Below are 18,537 nucleotides of genomic sequence, written 5' to 3'. Positions count from 1 at the left end.
CTCTCCAACAGCTACACAAAAGAGCCTCTGTCTCTGATGATGAGAGATCCTTTTGAAGCTTGGGAATCCTGCCTGGCAGCATTTCATATCTGGCCATCTTTAGGTTTGGAGCAAAGAAGAATGGGAAGGAAGACAAAGATGGGAAAGAGCAGGGAATAAAAAAGGTAGGATCTGCTCAGAACTGGCTAAGAGCCTGTGACAACAACATGCATTTTGCACTACCACACCTATGCCATTTTTTGGCTTAACATTTTCTTATCAGTCAGCACGGAAATTTCCAGTTTGTTTTTGACATTTTTTACCAGAGAGTGGTCAATTGCTAAGGAGATATAGTTCACTATTAAGAAACATAAAACATCCTCAACATAAAGGTACATTGTAAAACATAAGCGCAAACCAGAAGCACGCAGTTTCATTTCAAAGAATGCATGCATTGCTCATTTCTCTATCAGATTATGGGGAATTCTTTACACAAATGAATTCCAAATACCTGCAAATAAACTGCTTATGTTTGATTATGAATATTTCCAGGTTTAGAAAACTCTGATTTGCTTCTTAGGTCCCTGTTGTGGTGAGGTTACAAAATACTTTTACCCCTCTGTCTTGCTTTCTCCACTCATAAACCATAAAACTACCTTGTTGATATCTGTAAAAATATTGTAGCCGATTCTCATACCACAGCATGCATTCACTTTTTAAAGATCAAAAACATCCTAGAAGTTAAACTTTTAATGTAACAAATCTGTTCCTTGAAGATATTTTCCTTCACCACTGTCAACTTCATCTTTCCCTGACGTAGAAAACAGAAAAGCTTAATTCACCTATCTGATCAACTGTTCTGGTTATTGTTGTTATTCTACCTTATTCAATTAAATATCATTTACTATGGCTGCAGTGGCAGAAAATGGCTTACAAAATAAATTACTCTTTCACTCTCAGGTCTTTGAATAAAAAAAGAATCAACAATTCATTACATTTGTGTTCCTTTCTTTAAAATGCATAACCTTGGTCTTATGAGAAAAGAACCCTAATATTAGATATTTCAGAGGGAAAGCAAGTACTAAGTGTAAGACTTTTCTGACTGATATAAAAGGGCTCAAGAAATTCCTCTCCACATCTGAAAAAAAGGACAGACTGTGATTCATCAAGGCCAAAGCAAGAATGGTAGAGAAAGAAGTAGATCTCAAGAATCAGTGATTCTATCACAAGTTTTAAAACTTAAAAACTTTCTTTTTTGAAAGTGTCAAAATTTCACTTTCTTCTGAGTATGCTTCCCAATGCTTGCAGCACTTCTGCTTTTTATCAAAGAGTTGTAAAACTTCAAAATTTTCTTCATTACTTTACTGTAACAGGGTCTCTTATGAAATGTTCAGCCCAGAGACTGCCTGGCTGTGATCTCTGATCTGTGTGGAACTCAAAGGTGATGCCAGGTGACCAGCCCCAAAGCTCTGCTGGGGTGCTGCCATGCCTAAGCGCCCAGGTAATCTCAGCTGTCCACCACCTCATCCACGTCCTGCTGGAGGGGCCCCAGGGGGCCACTGCCACACTCTCCTGGCTACCAGCCACCTTTCTTGGAGCTGCCTGTCCCCTCCATTCTCCAAACAGCTGATACTGGTCTGGCTGTGCAAGAAATGGGTGTGAGGGGAGGAAGAGTAGGGAAAGTTTGCTATTCCTTCGTTAGTGCTTTCATTTTGCTGTAATGTGTGAACACCTGCAAAGACAGGGGAAAAATAAAATAAAAATATTTCAGCATTTTCCTCTTCCTCCTACAGGTCAAGACAGGAACGTGAAGGAAAATCCCCTAATGATTAATTTAATGGGTGAGGAGATAGGGATTTTTTTTTTTTACACACCTAAGTAGATAATAATGAATGCTGACATTTTTATTTAAGGTCTAAAATCTGTCCTCAAAGAGGTAGGAATAGCTGGGTGAAAGTCTGCATTGTGGGAGAGACATAGGAGTCTGAAATACTGCCCCTCTTAGCCTCAGAAAAAAATAAATAAAATATTTAAAGCCTATGAATATAATTTATTTGTGACTTGCCTACAACTCCCGTGCTCACTGATTTCACTTGATCTACGCTGGTGGAGTTCATCAGCCTGGCAGAAGTGCTGCTACATTACAGTGCACTGACTCGATTAAAACAGTGCACAGCAGCTAAACTGGGGCAGCCCTACATTTACCAGAGCCTCGGCTGGCCCGGCGGCTCAGGAGAGAAGCCAGCCCTAGCAGAGGGGGGGTGTAGGCAGGCTGCCCTCCACTGCACACCTGGAAGCCTGCATTTGCCAAAAAGAAGCCTCAGCGAGTTCCCTTGTCAGGGGACCGACCCTTACACTCCCGGGGAAGATGTCCCCCTGGGAACAGCATCTCTTTGCTCACGAAGGAGCAGTCGCAGAGCCCTGAGCAGAGCCACTCTGCGATTGCACTTCAGTTGTGCTCATATGCACATAACTTCTTGGTTGCATTACAGTGGTCAGACCAGTGAAAAGGCAAAAATCAGCAGCCATTAAGAGTTATCAAGGTTCAAACACACCCACTACCTCTGCCGCGATTCACTTGATGGGGAGCAGAGAACCATGACTGAAATCCAGCTCATCAGCACCAAGTCAAATATTTGCCATCTCTCCAGGCAGATCCCACTTGACGTCCGAGCTGGCGCCAGCCGGACTCCTGGCTGTTAGCTGATGAGACATCATAAAAACTCAGAAGCAGCAGTTACCTCATACTCAAACAGGTACTTATTAACATCTCCTTACTGGGTCTGACACAGCATAACATGTCCTGTATTCTTTCTGAAATAAGTAGACAGAGGCACTGAGAGTTTCAATTATAATTATTATTACTGCTAATAGCCAGGAACATTAGGGCACTTACCACCAGCCAGTTGCTCCCCCACCTGGGAACCTCTGCTGGGAGCACAAGCAGGTGACTCACCCCTCCTCTTCTTCTGGGACATTGCTCTTTCTTCTGAGTATTTGAAGTCCACATCATCATTACAAGGTTTTACTTTCTTTTTTTTCCCTCCCCTTTTTAAAAGGAGTATTTTCTTTCTTGCATGGGATCTTGTGGCATCCTTGCCAGGAGCTGTTACTCTGAATGGTCAGAGAGGAGTTTTACCAGGATAGTTACAGCTCCCAGCTTTCTGCTGAAATTTTGGGAGACAAACATCTATTCATTTCAGTCAAATAGCCCAGGACCTTTCTCTTGCACTTGGCACATTCATAAAACAGGTATTACTTTCTCTTTCCTATCCTGCATCAAAATACAACCTAGCTTTCCTACAGTCATTTTAGTCACAGCAGTTTAACCAGGAGGAATTACTAATACTGTTTTGAGCGGGGAAGGTCAGTACAGAAAGGTCAAGTGGCTTACCCCAGATAGCTGAGCAGGTATGACACACATAGTAGTAAAGCCCAGGTCTACTGCGCACAGGAGCTTTCCTGTGCAGCATAGCAGAGCTGCAACAGGGTCCTGGTCCTGAGGGGCTCCTTTAGGATCTTCCACAGGATAAATAACTACAATTTCCCACTAACACTCCAAGCATTTCCTGCTATTAAGCTGTTGTTGGTTAACACAGTAATGTCAGGATATCAGATTTAAAATATTTGGCACCTAGAGCCACAATTAGGCTCAAAAGGATGTTGCCCAGATTGTCAGAGGCAAATAATACCGACATCTTGCACTCTTTTAGCATCAACTGCATGCCCAAGTGCCTAGGTATAAGTTCCATTCCTAGCAGATGTCACCCAAGTTGAAAAAGACTGTTCTTTACCATAAACTCACATTATTTTCAGCATGTTGGATTAGTATCTGTGATGAAGACCTTTGCATCTGACTGAAAGAAGCGGCTTTTTTTCTCTGAACTGAGGAGCAGCTGACTTTTGTGGCCTTCTCTCTTTTTTGTCCAAGCCTAATTGTCTTGGGAAAAATGACCCGTTTATCGATTTAAACAAAACAACTGCTCTCCAGAACAGACCAATAAAAGAGGATTTATATGAGGAGCTACGGGTTTATTGGCTATTGGTTTAAGCTGTTTGTCCTGTTTTAGGAGAGTAACATTTTTATTAGTTTTTTTCCCCCCCTGTTGAAAAGGCTATTTATTATATTGTCATAAATAAGGAGCTACATTGTTTAATATGGCCGTTAAAAAGGAGGTTTATAGATCACATGATCACAAGGGTTCACTTAGGTCTTGTAGTAATTAATAGGAATGGATGTACAGCAGCAGTTCACAACGTGCTCGTTTGACCTTTTCGCCCTACATATTCGACCTCTTCGGGATTGTTTTATGTAACCTCTCCAAAAACCGACCTTCACTGCCCTCTGCTGGCTACATCGCTTACTGACTGCACGGGCTGGGATGCGGGCTGGGCAAGTGACAGGGCACCTGGACAAGGCTGCTAGAGGTACGAGCTGTCTCAGGGACTGCAACCTTGTTAACGACCTTAACCATGGTTACCTACAGGTACATTGCAGGAAGCACACTGCCGCTTAGGGCAGACACATCATGTTAGGGACAGAGTGAATCTTCCTACAACAAAAAAATATTTCAAAAAAAAACCCATATGAGTTCAAACCTGTACAGTAGAGCCCGCTCTGATAATCCAGCAGACATTGTACTTTACTAAATATCTTTAAAGACTTTTTTAACGCCTGCATTTAAAACAATTTTATTTCCAGATCAGTGTAAAAATAGTCAATTTCTGCAATATCATAACATGTCTACCGGTGTCTCACAGGAGCTGGCCAGGCAGCGCTGCAGAATGATAGCCAGCCCTCCGTTACTGAGATGTATTTTGTCTCATTTCAACGGTGAATGGTATTGCTTGGTAATACGGTGATTTATGTAAAATGTGGTTATGGGCACAATCCAGCCTCTCACAGATGCATTTCCATGAAACCAGGGAATTTGCTGGTTATTTGGTTGGCAGGGGCAGCTGAGGGGCCAGAGCCGAAGCAAGCACTGATGCAGAGCTCATCCCTCTACTTTAGCAGTGAAAAGTGTACGCTGCAGGTTAAGCGCGCTTGAGGGGTGGGGACATTTGAATTGTGGTTGTCTTTACTACATGTATTTCTTGAATAAGTACAATGTTGTTGTGCCTTCTTTCACAAGCATCTAATTCACTAACACTGAAAATACTCTCCCTTCACACATTTGCCATGTGCTTGGCAGGTGCTGATCACACATGCTGTAGGAAGCTGGCTTTGAAAGAGCGATAAAAATCCCCTTTCTGGCAGAGATAATGCAGCTCATGATTCTCTGGGTCTTTTATTTTTTCAGCCATATCCTTTCCCTTGAAAATGGTTCTGAGAAGATGCTTTTGTCAAATATAAGATAGCATATTTGGCAGAGCACCAAGTAGGCATTTTTTCACCAAGTAGGAGGTTCATATTACACAAGTTGAACCCTACAGGTGCTTTACATAAAAAAAAAAAAAAAAAAGATTTAAAATGAGGAGAACAGAATATTCTGGGCATCTTGCGTTTTCATCAATTAGATCGAAATATAATCACAGTGTAGTGGACCTAGAAAACTATGGAGTGGAGCTGTCCTTGAGGAAGAAAGAATTACCTTACATTAAAAAAAAAAAAATTATATAAAGAGCAAACAGAAAAGAAAGTTAAATGAGTCATGGTCTTGGAATGGAGAAGCGGGTATTTCTCTTGTTCTGTCTGAGTTCCCCTTGAAAATCAGCAGTGATAGTGCCCTGTGGTTTTCTTTGAAAGGGTTTCAGGACACAGAGGACTGCATCTGTTTTCCCACGGTTCATCTGCGGACTTTACCAATGCTGTCTGTAACTATCAAGCTAGTTACTGGAAACTCTTGAGGCTCTGCTAGGTCTGCCAGCTAAGATGAGGTTGTCACACAAGACCTCTGCATTCCCTGTGGACAAGAAAGGAAAGTCCCCTCTAAGCAGCTGTCATGGGGCCCTTTAACACTGGATACACCTTTTCCTTTAAAGGGAAGAGAGAGGGGGAGATTGCGATTTTGTTAAATTCACCTTTCAATAATAAGTTTATGCAGCTCCCTAGTTCCTATCCTTTATTCTTCATCACTTAGACTCTTTTCAACACAGTGGATAATATGCTGTAAGAAGAAAGCTGGGTTTTTCACTGGAGCAAAAGATGAGACCTGACTGACAGCCTAGCGAGAAGATGCTCAGCGTGCAAGGACCTTCCAGCCTTCCTGAAGTGCCTCTAGCCAATGTGCTATACAATCAAGGCACAAATGTTTAAACCTCAATTTAATTCATCTGATTCCCTCCAGTCTAATTTGACTGTTAAATCCACACATCCTGAAGGAGAAAACAGCTGCGTTAAGTCCAGTGAGCTGCATGTACCTAGAAATGTGAGGCATTCTTTGCTCTAGCTCAGCAGGCTCTGTATGGAGACTCACAGGTTGGTTTGTCTGATTGAGGGTCAGTCAGAAGTGAACAGTACAGTGTGGGCAGGGGAAGTGTCCTCAAACTGAGGTAACGCTGAAAGTGGCTACAGCCAAATTCCTCAGCATCACAATGGTTTCCCACCTGTGACTCATCTGTCTGTCTTGCTGTGGCCATGTATCTGCTTTACACAGCCCCAGAAGGGAATGCTTCCTGTCACACACCTCCTGGGCTTGAAAACAAACATGTAGTGTGACCTAATGCTTCACACCCAGTACGAATTAACCTTAAGAAATTATATCATTAAACTGATGTGCTCCTGGAGGTTGTTAAGCAAGTCGTATGTTAGAGAGCTAAGCAGCTGTCCAGTTATCAGACATTTGGTCTTTATATAGTCAGGATTCTGGATACTGACTGGAGTTAAATGCCAAAATAAAGTGAGATGCATTTGGGATTTAAAAAAAAATAACAAAATGTCAAGACATCTTGAAGAGTTGAAAGCAGAGCATTTACACTCCCAGGAGATAAGACGGTGAGACTATAAATCCTGCCCTGTCATTAGAACCAAACATTAGAGTATCTGGTCTGTTCAAGAAAACCCACAGAAATGGGAAATGTCATTTATGAATAATTATCCCTTTTTCTGGGCTCCTACTCACTTTACAAAGTCATCTGTAAAAATGGCCCCACCTCCATCAGAGCAAAGGGAAAAGAAAATTTATTCTTGACAAGATGACAAAATGTCAGGAGGGGTCCTCAGCAGGATCCTAGGAAACCGATTAAAAAGAAGACAGGCTTCTTTCTAAAATGTTATAAAATCATATTTTCTAATGGTGTCCCATGGCTTTTTCCTATTCTCCATTAGTCTGGAATGGAAAATGTTCAAAGGATCTTGCCACGAAAACAATTCCTATAGAATAATGAAAATCTCTGCTTCCATCTTGAAAGCAACATGAGCCTGCTATCCATTAAAACAACAGACAACAAATGAAGTTTCCATGCAAGTTCTGGGAAAGGGAAATGTAAACTCATATTCGTCTCTCCCTTGTCCCTTTTGATGTCATACGTACATTCATCAAAGAAATGCAGAAACAAATTGCATGGAGGATAATGAGTTTGAGGGAAAGTTTCAGAAACTTCTGGCTTCTCTTTTAACAAACACCAAATCAACAACACATCGTTAGCTCATAAGAGACCCTATCCAAAATCAGTGAAATCAGTGGGAAAGCTTCCAGTTGGCTACGGCAAGCTCTGAATCAACAAAAGTGCAATTACAGATGTTTAAAATTTTTTACAGTGAAATTACTTTTTTAATGAAAAATAGCTTTTTAACAACAGTGACATTCTCTTGGGACCATTTGTTTTCATTTATGTACTTTTGTCTCTTTGATAGAGCAGGCTGGACATAAATAAATAAATAAATTTCCATCTCACCCATCCCCCAAACTTTTAAAATTCATTTATTTCTATTTTACTGGAAAAATATGAGAAACTGCATGAAGCCTGGAAGGGCTCATGAAGGCAGCACAGTGGTCAGATCAGAGAGCTGGGCCACCTGGAAAGCTGGTTGCTTGGTAGAAGCAGGGGACAAATGATCCCAGAGGTGGGCAGCTTAGCCAGTTCTCTTACTTTCTTGGTTGTCCCAGCAAGTAACTCCTTTCTTCTTTGTCTTTTTTGATGTTGCACACAAATTTATTAAAGAAATGCAGGAATTATATTGCATGGAGTCTAAGAAAACTTACAGAAAGTCTTAAAATATGTAAGCAGAATTGATAGATTCCAAACAAGTAGTACATTTGAGCAGAAACGGAGAACATCAGCTGTTTCTTGGTCAGCTGCAGGTATATGGGAACTACACGTGATCACCCATGACAGCCTGCAGAGTTCTCTTTCATCATTCTTCCCTCAGCTGTCCATTCAGTTTACTGAAAAACAATAAAATTGTTTTGCAAGTCTCCATCTTCCACTATAATACCTAGAAGATCATCTTGCTGAGTGTTTGGTTTTTTGTTTTTTTGTTTTTTTGGTTGTTTTTTTTTTTTTTAAGAAGTAATTTCCCCCTTCAATAGAAAGCACCGCACACATGAGACTGATCTGCCCTCAACAAGTGAAACACACCTGTGGTAACATCAAACATCTGGTTTCCTGAAGGTGTCCAGACAAGTACAGTGGCTACAATTATCTGTGTGCATTTAGTCATGCTCTTATTTAGGAGAGGGTTATCAGTTGTTGCATTTGGTGTGTCAAGTAGTGAAGGGGCTGCAGGTGCGGCCCCTGTGAGAAGAGGCCAGCTCCAGTAGACTTACCACAGGACACAGCTGAGCACCACCCAAGCTGGCGGTGCCTCTGGGAAAATGTATTTAAGAAAGGGCACAGACACCAAACAGGCAGATGAGTAAGTGAAAAAGTGAGAAAGAGCACAGTGAACACCAAGGCCAGAGAATGAGGGGAGGAGGAGAAGCTCCCTGCAGCCTGTGGAGAAGACCATGGTGGAGTGGATGTCCACACTGCAGCCCAGGGAGGACCTCATTCCAACATTAGTGGTTATTTTCTGATGGAGCAGCAGCCTATGGGAAGGCCACACAGGAGCTGGTTTGTCTGAAGGACTACAGTCTGTGGAAAGGACCCATGCTGGAGCAAGGGGGAAAACGTGAGGAGGAATGAGGAGCAGAGAGGAACTGTGAGGGACTGCCCGCGGCCCCCCACATTGCCCACCCTGCCTGTGCTGCTCGGGGTGGGGAGGAAGTATAGGTGTCAGGAATGAAGGAATAAATTGAGCCTGAGGAAAAATGGGTGAGTAGGGGGAATGTGTTGCTTTAATCCTTGGTTTTGTTTTTGCTTTTGGCTATCTAAATGTTTTTTAATTGCCAATAAATTAATTTTCCAAAAAAAGTTGTCTGTTTTGCCTGGGATGGTAACTGGAAGTGATATCCCTGTCCTTATCTCAACCGACAAGCTTTTTAATCCTATTTTCTCACCATGTACTGCTGAGGAGAGGGAGTGAGCAACTGGGGGGGTGTGTCTAGCTGCTGGCCACATTTAACTCACCATAGTTGTATACCTTTCTGTTGCTACTGGCTATCAGTTGCATTGCACTACTGTCTCAACATTAATGACATCATTTTTCCCTTCCTTCTTTTCAACTCTTATACAGTGTTGCACATATTTCATGCTATCCTGCCATCCCCTCAAGAACAGTCTCCAGCCTTGTGTTTAGCATTACTAAAATCTGGAGTAATAGTGCTTCTCCTTCCTGCCCCCCACCCCCACGTGTTTTAATTAGCAAAATCTTTGAGCCTTGAAAAGAGATTTACTGCATGTCAGCACATGAATTGATGTTACTTGAGCCCATAACACTTTCTCTGTTATTTCATAGCCATAATTTACTGCATGCAAGCATCCTGTTTATTTTGCTAACTACTGATGCATACTGGCCAAACAGATTTGCTGAGATCTCTGCTTAATAACAGCACTCCTGAACAGAACTGGGAGCTGGGAAGCCCTGGTCGTCTGCAGCATCTGAAGACATTATGCCCACAGAAACCAGAACAGGCAGATTCTCAACTTTGTTATCACAGTTGCTCTTCTGATTTGCAGTGTTTAGAAATCCACTTAGCAGAGCAGGTCTGTCTGCAAGAACTAAGAGCATGAGTTAAATCCTCACACCTTGACCACAGTCAGCCAAGTTAGAAATGGCTGCCTGCCTATCAAGTTAGGTCAGAAGCAATTGTTACCAGTTACACCACCCCCTTAGGAGCTATGGCTTGCATAAAATAGGCTGTTCCAACTGCACTAGCCCATAGGATTATGTAGGTGTAGGCAGAAGCTGAAATAACTGTCTGGCACAAAAAAAAAAAAAATCGTCTTTGATTTGTATCTTTCTATCCAGTGCTGTTATACACCATGCACAAATTGCACATTTGTATTCATCTCCTTTTAATAACAAATTGTCAGGACAATTACCCAGTTAAGTCTTGTCTATTGTGTTGTTTTTCTTTCCCAGCTCTCACTTTTTCCATCTTTCTCCTCTTTTACGCTCCTCTAACAATCCTTTCTTTTATGTGGAGGGAAATAACACTCCATCCAAACTGACATTGACTTGCTGACTGGCACAAGGTCTCTGTCACTTCTCAAGGTAAGTTTCTGAGCTTAGGACACAGATCTTGAGCCTGAATGTGTCTTATGGGTAACATCCCAGCATATACTAGAATTTTCCACATTTATCCAATGCTGTAGTATTATGTTTCCTGAATACTGCCACATGGCTTGGATAAGACGCAAAACGCATTATACTTTCTGTGCATACAGAAGTATGTGAAAAAAAATATGTTTGTTTTCCATATGTAGGAACTCTATGAACTCTGTTTTTCTCTAAATACATTCAGAGGTCCATGACCACATCTGACAATGTTTCCTGTCATCCCTTCGTGTTTCCTATAAAAATCCAGTATGCTACCATAAATGTCAAGAATGAGGCCAGATAGTTTCAATTAATTGTTTCAAGAAGATGCCTTTTCAATCACAGCTTCTTACTCAAAGTGCAGCTGTTTGGGTCACATTACACGTCAAGAGGCAAACTTCATGATTACTGATATTTTCTGTATGTGTAAGTCTCAGAAGGCAAGGAAGTGTGGAGTGCCTACATAAAAGAGCATTTCATAGTGAGAATTGCTTCAGGCACATACACTGCCACTGAAAGGATGGGAATCTTGAGAGGAATATGCCAGTCCTGGATAGATTAGCTCCATTTGATGTACGCCATGGTGACCAGAGCTGCATAAGACCTACAGTTATACCATGCCGATGTTCCCAGCAAACAACTGAGTATTAATAGATGTTGCTTTCATCATGGCCAAAGGCAGCACATTCTGAAGTCAGTGGAAAAGCTTTCAAAGACAATGAAGAACTTTGATGACATGGTTGTTTTCTGTGATTTAGCCAAGAACTTAAAGAAAATGTAAGCAGGAGGCCTTGTAGATGACCATGTACAAAATACTACTGCTTTTTGCTACTTTATCAGTTTTTTCCCTAGGTTTCAATCTAAAAAAAACCTTCTTGGAGACAGAAGGATCTGGAAGACGTGCATCCTATTAGAAACCTGAAACAGCAGTGTTGCAAAGCTAGGAAACCTTGCTGTGGTACACCATATAAACCAAATCTGCCAGGCAGGCATGGATTTGTATTACCTGACCTGTGTTAGTTCATCGATTTAAATACCTCCTGCAAAACTGAGATAATTCGGTTCAGCTGAAAAGCTTGCTAGTGAGGTGCTTACGAAGGGAGAGACCCCTTTCCCTGTCTATAGCCTCTAACACAGCTGAGGGACTCCACAAATAGAGACTCTTCTGCTTACTCAAAGCAGTAACCTCTACAGCCATTAGCTGCACAATCCCATAAACAGAATTCCTTATTGCCTGCTTCCAAAATCCTTTTTCCACCCCATCTTAATGTAAGGTGTTTCTGTGCAGCTGAACTGTGTCCCGCAGGAGCAGATGCAGACCTCTTTAGGTAGGTATGTTGAACTTGCACATTCTTGCACACAATGACCTAAACCACCAACAGTACCAGGGACCTCCTCCACCCGTGAAAGTAAGCAGGAGGACTGCCAGTAACTGATTGTCACAGCACTCTCCAGACTATCAACCTGCAACAAGGTCTTTTACCATCTCATACCAGCACTCTCTTCACATCAGTCCCTCTGCTGCCTTCTCCTCATCTTACCTCACCCAGGGCATGCTCACTCTCTTCTCTCTGCTTTTCCTCTCTCCCCTTCTTCCTCGGCTGCTCTCTCTCCATTGGCTCTCAACCACTTAACCAGCCACAGCTGCACCTTACCCACATCAGCCAACCCACCGCCCCTGAAGCCAGCCCACAGTTGTATATTATCAATGCTAATTAACCCAGCTTCATTCCTCTACAACTGATGGCTTTAACAAATTAACTCAAGCTTTAAACTTTTCTATTAAAAATAAAATTAAAAATTAATACAACTCTTTCTTTTTTTGTAGTATGAAATTTTAAAAAACTGTAAAAAGTGTTACAGTTGCATCACACTACTGCCAAAGTTCTGAAAAGGAAGTTCTGTCTAGACATTTTTAGACTTATCTATACTTTATTCATCTCTGAAAAAATATTTAGGTCCTGCTGTGGTACATGTAGTTTGGTTGATACAGCTAAAGGTTTGTAAAACTTCTCTTGCACATCCTGTTCTTTGAAGAATGAAAAAAAAAGCTAGTTATAGAAAGCCTTGAACAAGTTAATTTTTTTTGTGGTAGGAAGTGTACTTCTAGCTGGGGAGAGGCACAACTGACTGCATATGGAACTTCCAGGTAAGACCATTTTCCAGATATTTTTTTAAAATACTTTGCTAGTTAATCTCTACCTCACTAATGCAAGAGATTGCATTTCTCTTGGTGTTCTAACACTGTTCTTCAACTACATTGTCTTCTAGAAGCTTATCCTTTTATACAGTTCGTATTTAGGTAATTGTTTTTATCACAGCCATTTGCCATGAAAATACAAAGTAATAATTCAGGATGAAGTTTGTACATGATGAGGAAAACAGTAAAGCAATTAAACATTTCACATGAGAAACTATTACTACTGTTCACTTGTTACAATAAACAGTAATAATGAAAATATTACTGCTGATTTTTGCAGCGTTCCAGGAGTCATCTCTTTTCCCAGCTTAAAACTCAACTGCATTACAACATGCTGTAAAAACTCGCATGGACCTTACATCTCTGTCAGAACAGTTCAGTGAAAGCTCTGATGGACATAATACTATAACCGTGAAATAAGTATAACTAGAATTGGTAGACAGTATCATCATAACACACATATTATGAATGTATTGTAATGCATTCTCCAGGGGCAAAAACGTACCAAAGATACTGTGATGCCATAACATAGAAATGGGTATTTCCAAAATAACTTATGAAAATGATAGTTCATAAGCAGTGAGAAATGCGGCTCCTGAGACCCATCATGAGTACGACTAACAAGCATTGCTGAAGAGTCACAGAAAATATATCTCAGGCAAACATGGGAGAAATTATTCAAGTCCATGTTACACAACAGAAAATATACCCAGAGAAGTCAATAGGAATGACTATAAAATATTAATTAGTGGTTAAAATGTGACATAAAAATTGACAGATCTAATTAATACTTTGGAAAGCAAAATTTTAAAGTCAAAAAGGCAGAGATGTCAGGTATCAGAAGTATGTGAATCAGAAGGCAAATCTGATAAAATATCATTAAATAAATTATGCAAGTGAATAAAATAAGGAGTTACAAGAAATCTACATAACATTTTTTTTGCCTTTTTTTTTTTTTTTAATTCATAGAAGTTGGTTGTAAGTAGCCTACCTTAGATCTTCATTTTTATGGTAGAAAAGATGAAGCATCATCAAGATGTTCAAGCACTATTAAGATTCTCATAGAGAAGATACAGGAATAAACTAATTTTGAAAGTGACTTCCCAGTCATTTCTTCACTGATGTAAATTATCTTTAATAACGATAATCAAAGGAGGTAGACACATTTCCTCAGTGGCAGTTCTCCCAGAAGAAGTCCACGTCTGTGTTCACAGCTACAAAAGATTTTTTTTTTTCATTTCATACAGGATTATGTAGCAATTCTTTAGGATTGAGAATATAAGAAAATATTCTTCCCTCTTAGTCCTGCCGAGAGACAAAGGAAACACAGAGCCTGATCTTCGCTTCTTGTGCAGTTGAATGTATCGCGTGCGCTTTCCTCAGGCCACCAGCTCGTCCCACAGTGGGTTATACCTACAGCGGTCATGTGATGTGGAACAGACATGCAAGTACTATACGTACTTCATCAGTCACCAGCTTGAGGCCCCCTCCACATCACAGTTGACTTCACTGGTGTAGGATGAAACTCATACTGAAAGAAACAGGGCACGGCTAGAGGCTGGGGAACTAGTGTTTTGTGCTGTGTTTTGGTCTTGTGGTATTACGGGCACCTGTGAGTTGGGAGTGTGCGCATCAAACACTGTGACAGCTAGGAGAGCATAAAGGAAGCTTTGAACCTTTTTGCATTCCAGACTTCTCTTGTGGGCGTTTTGGATAGACCCAGCAAGCTGCCTTGGATAACCTGAGTCAGGTTAACCTAGACCCCGTTTTCAGAATGAAGAACCGCACTTTGGGAAGAAAGAACCGATCTGTTACTTCAACTCTACATTTGGATACTGTGAGGTCTTTTTCTGCATTATTTAGGAGTGTCTGTGACGGTCACAGCTTACCAGCAGAGTACTGGCACTCCAGCAGTGAAGCACCATGCAATCTAAAATTTGGCTGGGGTATTTGATATTTTTGTTCTTCTTCTCTACTTTCAAGACCTCCCCCCATTTCTTCTGCTGTTTTCCTCATGCAACAGCCTTGTCCAAAACTTCCCGTTTATTTTTCATTGATAAAATTTCTCAGTGGTTTTGTAAATATTCATTATTTATTATGTGTAATGATTTAGAAATAGGACATCAAATTACATTATTGTCAATATTGCACAAATGCATAAAATTCAGACACACCACTCACCGAAGATATTGTGTACAGTATTTTCATAAAAAGTAAAAGTCAGGACCAAAGAATAGTGGAATAGATGAAAAAATGCCAAGGAAGACTACTATAGCTGCAAAATCATGTAGACTGGGTACTTAGGGTAGTCTGAGATGATAAATTCTACATAAAATTAAGTATTTTTTTCCATCTACTACCTACATTTGTACATTTGCAATGGCATTTCTCTCAGCACAGTTAGTTTACTAGTTTCAATTATGTCTGCTGATATGATTTTTTCCAAGTTTTCCTCTTCCTTGGCAGAAAATGCTTTTGAGATTCACCTCTGTGATAAATTCTGATATTTAAATATATATATATATTTTTTTTTTTCCAAATCCCATTTTCCATATGCTTCTATGACTATTAGAGACATATGACCATATCAAGGGGAGTTTTAAGAGCTGCTTACAGATTGTGCCACGGACAAAACAGCAAACCAGGTTCGTTCTTCTCATACCCAAGAACTTTTCCTTCCTTTAGGGCATGGTTGTGAAAACAGAATGTTTATTAATATAAATTTGCAAGCTTGAGCTTTAAATCTGTAATTGTGAACTGCTAAATAAACCCAAGAGGCTGCCTTTAGGTCTGTGCCTGGTTTTAAACAGAGTTTTATTCTGTGGTTGCCCTATTTAACCTTTTCTGCTTTTTCACTCTAAACGTTTCTGCTGGTTGTTTGGTTGGGATGAGGAACTAGATGTACCTTGTTCTAAGCCTAATTTAATGTGATTATATTTCTGGAGAGTCATGAAATTAAAAAATAAAAAATGCAAAGTCCTGAACCTGGGAAGAGCTAACCCAGTGCAGTGGTGCAGTCTGAAGACTCGACAGCTTTATGAGCAGCTCTGCTGAAAAGGACTGGGGTCTTCCTTGACGATATGCTCAACATGAGTCAGCAGTGTGCCCTTGTAGCAGCAAAGGCCAACATCATCTCGGACCGAATTACTAAATGTCCTGCCACTGATTATTTCTCTTTACTTGGCACTTTAACAGACTGCATATGTAAACTTGCACCCAGGTTCTCTACCCCCAAGTACATGAAAGGTGAAGACAGGCGTTAGAAATATATTTAGCAAGACGCCACCAAGGTGTTCAGGAGCCAGAGCAACTGTCCTGTAAGGAAAAGCTGGAGGATTTGGGCTTAATCAGCCTGGGGAAGAGATGTTTTAGGGAGGACCTAACAGAAGCCTGCCAGTGCCTACTGGGAGGTAAGGAGAATAAGCCAAGCTTTTCACTGGGGGGACAATGGGTATAATTTGGAACAGGGAAGGTTCCAACTGGACTCAAGGACAAAAAAAAAAAAAAAAAATCCCTGAAGATAATTAAGCATTTAATTAGGTTACCCAGAGAAGTCATGGAATCCCTTCTCTGGCAGGCTTTCAAGACTCAACTGGACTAAGCCCTGAACAACGCAGTCTGAATTCATTGTCAAATCTGCCCTGAGCAGGAGATTGGACTAGAGACCTCCCAAGGTAATTTCCAACTTAAATGTTTCTGTATTTAACCACCAATGAATCTGGAGTCTGTTAGGAAATGGGAAATAGATTTATCTTAAAATAATTGAAGAAAACATTGATTTTTCCATTTTTAAAAGCATGCTTTGGAAGAAGTCAAAATTTCATGACCTGCTAGCCAGGAAAGCTTTGTGAAGATGAAAGGAAGGTAAACAGGCAAGAAATTACTAGGGTTTAAAGTGTTATCCTGTTACCCAAATGCCATCTCAGCACTGCAGCTAGTTTAGATCTCATGATGCCCCTCTGAAATGTGTTCAGTCTTGTACAAGCAATAGCTGTTTTTTCCTGTTCCTATCATGATTCATCTTTTGCTTATGCTTGCTTTTTAGTTTGGTGGACATTGTCAGTCTGAGAGACCTCCCTTCGGTAAGAACCCAGGGTCAGCTTGCTGTGTATGAGGATGGGTTAGTTTTAACAGTCCATTCCTCCAGAGGATCCTTCCACTGTGCACTCCCTCTTGTCACCATCTGAAACATATGGGGTAGATTCCCTGCACGCAAGTGCAGATGTCCACAGCACAGATTTCCATATTTGAGCTAGCCAATGTACCTTCCATGAACATGCCTTATGATTAGTGAAAGCACAAAACGTAGAGATCTCCACCACCCAGTTTTAGACTTCTACATTAGAATAAGACTAATCACAGTGCGGGTGTCTGCATTTGCCAGAGGGGAATATCACCATGGCATTTGCATTGTATTGGGACTGAGTCTTTCACCTCAGCTAGAATACAAAAGCATGGGAAATTGTGCTATGGCATCCATATAGCACTCTCATGCAACTTATGGCTACTGGCAAGCTAAACTAGAATTAAATCAATGTGCAAGGGAAGGTAAAAGTTTTTGTAAGCCACTAGCATTCTCCCACGCAGCCCATTTCCCATCAATGAGATGCTGTGCCAGTGACCTCCACAGTAACACTACACTGCGGACCTAGTTCAGCATTCAGTCTAATTCATGCTCTTATGACAAACAACAGATGTTCTTTTCAGCACATTTCCACTGATCTTTACTATGTCATTTGTGCTGGATTTTCCTGCCATAATTAAATATCGTAATTAAATATTTTCTTTCCTTTTTTTATTAATTTATGTGAATTTGTCTTCCCTGCAGTATGGGCAGATTAACTCAGCCATTGGCAGATATTCTTTTTCATTCCAGTCTCACCACTGAAATCTTACAAGTACTGGTGAAAACTAGGTAATTTTCCTCCTGTCTTCACCCCTCAAGGAATGTCACAGATCACTGTGTAATTTGTATGCACATATCAAATGACAAACTGAAAAATTTTCTCAGTTTAAAAGTAAAAATGTCCCTCCGTGTTCCTCCAATGGGACACCCTGTAGACTTTTTCTGAAAACTTTTCTTTCTTCTCCCTCATATATGACCTTCCCTTAAAAAAAAAAAAAAAATTAAAAAACATTTCTGCTGTTTTACAGTGTCAATAATACTTTTGGGCCAACATTAGAATTGTTCTTATATATTATCCCAAATAACTATGGTTAAAATAGGGATTTTTCATCACTTAGAAAAACCTAAATGTCAGAAAAGGAATTTTCAAACTTTTTTTTTTTTTTAACTACCAGAACTGTTAGAAAACTCTCTGAATAAAATTATATGCTGTCAAAAGATGGGCTTATGTTTCAGAAGACATACCACCACATTTCCAAAAGTCAAAGACCTCTGGACGTGACAGTACAGCTCCATTAACATGAAGGATAAAGCTGCCTTTTATTGCAGTGAGATTGCTCCTTTTTGTTGAAATGAAAGAAAAGTACAGAAAATAATCCCAAAATCTTGTGTAAAGTTGGTATCTAAGATAAATACAAGACCTACATGCTTTCCTAGGATCTGTTTCCCCACATATTTGGGGGTCATGTGGTTTTTCCAGACATGCTGGTTTCTGTTTAAGCAATAGTCCTTGCAGAATATGGAGGAATCTACAGCTACAGCCCAAGGCACCGCACTTTGCAAGTCTCCGCAGTACCTGCCTTCAGCCAACTGAGAAAGAAGGGCTTTCCCAAGAGGGTGACTTGAGGAGTCTAGCTTAGCCTAGCC

The 18,537-nt window shown here is 40.6% G+C and overlaps 1 long non-coding RNA gene across 1 annotated transcript; it reads left to right on the top strand.

Moving 5' to 3' along the window:
- The first annotated feature begins 5,891 nt into the window (after positions 1 to 5,891).
- LOC308062356 lies at positions 5,892 to 15,551 on the top strand. Its single transcript, XR_013927550.1, has 2 exons — positions 5,892 to 12,713; positions 14,012 to 15,551. It is a non-coding gene; the product is annotated as an uncharacterized lncRNA (long non-coding RNA).
- The last annotated feature ends 2,986 nt before the right edge of the window (positions 15,552 to 18,537 follow it).

The sequence above is a fragment of the Falco punctatus genome (genome assembly GCF_963210335.1).
Source record: "Falco punctatus genome assembly, chromosome: 4".
In the NCBI taxonomy this organism is placed as follows: domain Eukaryota; kingdom Metazoa; phylum Chordata; class Aves; order Falconiformes; family Falconidae; genus Falco; species Falco punctatus.
Note: the sequence above shows the minus strand (reverse complement) of the source record. Positions and strands in the feature narration are given on the sequence as shown.